This window comes from Aplidium turbinatum, chromosome 8, assembly GCF_918807975.1.
Source record: "Aplidium turbinatum chromosome 8, kaAplTurb1.1, whole genome shotgun sequence".
Classification (NCBI taxonomy): Eukaryota; Metazoa; Chordata; class Ascidiacea; order Aplousobranchia; family Polyclinidae; genus Aplidium; species Aplidium turbinatum.
Window position 1 is genome coordinate 26432396 of NC_137479.1, and position 5793 is coordinate 26438188.

Below are 5793 nucleotides of genomic sequence, written 5' to 3' on the forward strand. Positions count from 1 at the left end.
ATTCGTAATTGTAAAAAGTGAAAGGCACGGAGTGGTTTTAACAAGCACGCTTCAGTTATGAAGACGTTTTGCTATAACAAGGAAATCATAATCTTACACACATGCAGAATACAAATCAAGAACTTCTGACTGTATTTTAACTATATCGCAGCAACAACAATTGGTTAAAAGCATGTTCCTTCATCAGGTAGACTCGAAGTAAAACATCTTAGTGACATATACGATAGTTTAAATACACTAAGTTTACAAAAAAAGTGATATGAAACTGGTAGTAGTGTATATATTTTCATAACAGATTGCTATTTTAAACCAGACCAGACATGAGAGAGTTTAACTTCAGCGTTCCTTTTGTTTGAGGCCCAGTAATAATGTTTTAAGTGAATGCTAAGGCAGTGGTTCTCAAGTTGTGCAGTACCTGCTGCATCATTTTTTGCAAGGCAACAAAATTTTCATTCACTATCTCCTAGCACTTCTGTTTATACAGTATATAATATCCCATACTGCAGTGTTGAATTACTTAATCTGCAAGTTACACAATCTTAATTTACTTTGGACGGTTATAGAAATCAGATGTACATACTGTAGAAGTGTAAAATATACATATAGGTGAAAAAAACGGCAATATATTTCAATCGAGTTAAAGTGACGCGCTATAAGTAGAAAGCGAATGATTTGTTTTTTCTGCAAATCTTTGCAATCACCTTCTTCAAGCTTGCCTCTAAGCGTCAAAACACAGTCAAATGTTCTGAAATGGCGCTGAAGTCGTTTTTCCCCAGAAAGACTAGGTAAAAACCAAAAACATAAAATGATAGACAAGAAAAGCAATTCTACAAATATTAAATCAATTATCTGTGTGCTATTTGTCGAAAAATCCTTAGCCGATGAAACCATATTATTTGACAGAATGACAGTAACAAGCTTTGCAAACTTTCAAGGTTTAATAAACTTTGTCAAAAATATTTCATATCACATTAAACTGGTTGAAGCCTATGTATTTTAAGTGACATTAGTTATTAGTTCAGTCATCAAGTTTTGTTTTTTGACACGTACCCTGAACTGTAGTGTACAACTGTACATATATACTGTTAATACCAAGTTATGTCAAAAACAATACAGCCATTAATTTGCTATCATTAGGATGCCACAAGTAAACAATTTTTTGTAGATGCGTGATGTCAAGAAAGTTGAGAACCACCGTCCCAATCATAGACTCCTTAAGTAAAGGACTGGAATCTCCCATGCTCAGGGTTTGTAACTTGAGTCTGAATGATTAACTTGAGTCCTGGCTAAAATCACTTCTAGAGAAGCTAGAAACACAATCTTGGATTCCATATTAGGGTTTTTGAGGATGGCTAGTTCAATAGTGTTACTTTCAACACCATCGGAGGTCATTTTCATGGTCAAAATATTATATTTTAAGGTCAAATTACAGAATTTTGGTATTTTTGCGTCTAAGTCGTGAAGCAAAACTGCTTGAAAGAAGTCTGTGACGAAATCTGATATTGTGCACCTACTGCATCTATTGTGTAAGATATTTTCTCTACACTGCGTAAGTTCTTTGAAGTTCTTTTTATTTATTTTGGGAAATATTTTGGTGATTTTATATGCCATTGCCATTGCAAAACATTGCGGTTCCAAGCTTTTGTGACGTAACAATTTACTGAAATCATAGCAGTAATTTGCATGACAAGACTGAAATGCGTTGCCGGTTTCATTTTGCTGAGTTGTTATCATTTGTAGATACACCTTTAGCTAGTAATAATGCTGCTTGTACTACTTAGCTAACATTCTATTGAAAGCTAATGTCCTCAATGTAAGTGACAAAGAAAAGTCTTTGGGATGCCTCAGGAGGCAAGAAAAGCTTTCTAACTGGTGATTGACATTGTCTATTATGGTGTCATCTTGTTATGTATTGTCAATTTGTGTATTATATTGTAATCATAGACTCCTTTAGATAATAGCCATAGTGTTGAGAAATACATATGATGTTTATGTAATAGCATATTTCGTCACAGACTTCTTTCAAACAGTTTTGCTTTACGATTTAGACGCAAAAATGGGCAAAAATGACCAAAATTCTGTAATTTGACCTTAAAATATAATATTTTGACCTTGAATATGACCACAGATGGTTTTGAAAGTAACACTATTGAACTCGCCATCCTCAAAAACCCTAATATGGAATCCAAGATTGTGTTTCTAGCTTCTCTAGAAGTGATTTTAGCCAGGACTCAAGTTATTCAGACTCAAGTTACAAACCTAGAGATCGCAACATTCCAGTCCTTTACTTAAGGAGTCTATAGTCCCAACAGACCAAAAAAGAAACACCATAGCATCATTACTTCAGTACAGCGAATTCTTTATCATAAAGTAAAATTTGCTCACACCAATAGTTCACCTGCAAGTCCTACAAATATGGACAGTTTTTATTAGTTCAAGTGAAGATGAAATACATCACATATAAATGATAGGAGTATAGATGATAGGTATAGTATATAGATAGAGTATATATGAGTATAGATGTTACTCATATATACTCATATATGAGTATATATGAGTATAGATGATAGAGTATAGATGATAGGAGTATAGAGGATAGGATGACATCACATATAAATGATAGGAGATAGGATATAATGATAGAATGATAGAAGCAGAGGTCGACAAAGATTAACTTATTTAAACAGCTTGAATCAATGGGCCACAAACACAACAGTTAAAACGAACGATTTTATACGAATGGCAAATGACAGAGAAGTTTGGAAGACCATGATCGCCAACGTCTGTATCAGATCAGGCACATAATCATCATCATCATAAATGATATAATACATTTCAATAATTGATCTGTACCTGAATATGTACAACGTACATTAGGGTGGGCCAAAAAAAACGACTTTGGAATTTCGTTCCAATAAATTGGAAAAAGTTGCCATTTTCTATATGATTAGCAATGGTAAAAAAAAATTTTTGATTAAAAAACTTTTAAGGGTCCCGCAAACGCCCCAAAGTGTTCCAGTTTTGTCAAATTTCGCAAAAAAACGACATAAAACGCCAATAAGACCTTCTAAATTACCACCAATCTTCCTCATATTTGATACGCGTATGAAGCAACTGGATGCGCAGCATATTAAAAAAATTTGATGAGTATGGCTCAATTACCTTGTGAGATATTCATGTGGAGAAGATGTTTGAACATTGAAAATTTTAACCACATGGTGGCGCTGTAGTTTTATATTTACTTTAGTAACTGGTGACACACTGAAGCTAGCGACACATTCAAGGTATCAATGGAAAGGTAATTAGCAAGGCTAAGCGATCATGTATTAAACTTGGCCAAACTAATATTTAATGACGTCACTATGACGTCATACTATTTAAAATTGCCTTTCTGCAATTAATCAAATAAAATGTATTCAAAAAAAAAACTATAGCTAATTGACGAATCACCTTTGCTAAATCTCAACGCTGGTGTCCATAGACTTGGATTTATTGGAAAGTATCCTCCATGTGGGAAGGAAGTGTTGCTTCACTTCCATGGTTATCACACAATTAAGCAAGAAGAATCGAAAGGTACTTCCCCGAAACGAGAAGCAATAATTCTAGTTGTCGAAGATATTAAACAATGGTGGAAGAAAACAGGAATCGGTCTTAAAACCACAGATGCTATAACTTACATGGTCAAGAAGTTGACAGACCGGTATAAAAATTTGAAAAAATGCAAACACAGAGAAGGAAAAGAAAGAGAAACAGAAAGAAATTTTTAGAGGATCTGCAAGACGCTATGGGTTGTTAAGAAAAACGTAGAAGACGATTTGAGAACGTCTACCAACCCTAAGAAAATGGAGGACTGGAATTATCTTAAAGCAATTCGGGGTAAAAATCGAAAAGCCACTTTGGGTTCTTTAGATATTCAAGAGCAAATAAAAATGAAAAGAAAGAAAACGAGACAAGATCAAGGTATAAAACGTAAACTTAAAGATGCTTTAGATACACCACTTCCGCAAGATTTGTTGCAATCCAGTACTTCTACAGAAGAAAGTGGAGAAGCTCTGGATCAAACCTATGTGGGGGATTTGTCGGCAAAACAAGCAAGACAACGGAAACCAAGAAAAAGAAAGTTCTTACACCCCAAGTTTGCAGCCTGGCAGCCAAATATTCTTTGTCGAACAGGCAAATGTTTGAAATGGTAGGTGCCGCAACTGCAGAAAATAGTCTTAATAACAAAATTCTTTGTAAATACTGTAGGCCTACGCTGAAAGCAGATAAAATTTTCTACTGAAGCAAAAAGAAATCTCTTAGCTAATGAACTTGCTGCAGCTACTGATTTTTTGACACTTCACTGGGACGGGAAAATATTCAAAGCTCTCACTCACTGCGCTGACAAGGAGGAGCGAGTGGCCGAGCTACCAACCACTTCTGAGGGAGACGAGATATTATTCGGAATAATACCTGTGAAAAATGGATCTGCAGCTGAAGAGCACTCCAAAATTCTTAATCTGCTAATAGAAAAGGGCATAGAACTAAACAAAATAATCGCATGCGTAAGTTATTTGACACAACATTCTGTTTTGTGAATTACCGCAGTTAATACTGGTGTAAAATTTGGCATTGTAAAACGCTTGGAAACTTCCTTATCCCATGCACTGTTGGAATTAGCTGCCGGGATCATGTTTACGAGTTGCTTTGTGGTGCAGCAAGTGAATCTGTCCTCGGAAAATTGTCTAAAACTGGAGATAAAAAGAAGACCACATCACCTTATGAACCACTTTTTAAGAAGCTGTGTTCTGCTTGGAATGATATTAATACAGATACACAAAATCTCGAACTCTTGGATAAGAAGAAACTTTCACGCACTTTATTCCGCCACATTGAAGAAGCTAAACAGTTTTTGAAAAGTTGGTTGGAAAATGATACAGTGTTAAGGCATGATTATTTAGAAATGGCCCAACTTTGCTACGTGTATCTTGGTGGTATTCTTCCACGAAAATATATGCTATTTAAGCTGCGGGCACCGTCTGCTTACGGTACCATCATGCAAGATGAATGTCTAAAGTTCTCTGCGTTATGAAGTTAGCAATGCTTAAGCCATATTTTGCCCATGACATAGACTCCGGAGTTTGACAACATTCTACAGCGTTTACTATGCCAAAGCGTGGCTAACATGCATGTTTGCTTCCAAAGCTCCCTCAAATGACTTGGCTTTCATCAAAGCACTAGAGGAAATCTGCAGTGCTAAAGGAATATTGCCCTATGAGTTTTTAAAGATTGTCCAACCTGCTCTAGATAAGATTTAAGATCACACTTGGTACTTGAGTGAACGGCTGGTAGGTCTTGCTCTTTTCGATACATCAGTGGATAACTCAACCAAAGAAGCAATGCGCTCAGCTTTGGTGAAATACAAAGGAAAACCTCTTCAAAAAAGTCAGGAGATGCCACAATGCTCTTCATTCTCCAATAAGCAATTGAAAGATTTTGTTGGGGCCGACACATATAGACTTTTTGATCTTCTACATTTCAATGAAGAGTTGCTAAAACTGTCAGCGTTTAAATGGCCTGAATCACCAGACTATCAATATACCATATCTGTTGTCAAGAATCTGTCAGTGGTAAATGATTGTGCCGAAAGAGCACTCGGCATGGCAACATCTCTTCATGGTCCTACAAAGCCAAAAAATGAAAAGCAGCTACAAGCAACATATAAAGTGATTGATGCAGTTAGAAAATTCCAACGATCTGCAGCTACTGCATCTGAACCAGTAACCAAAAAAACTTTGGCTGATTTCTTGACTT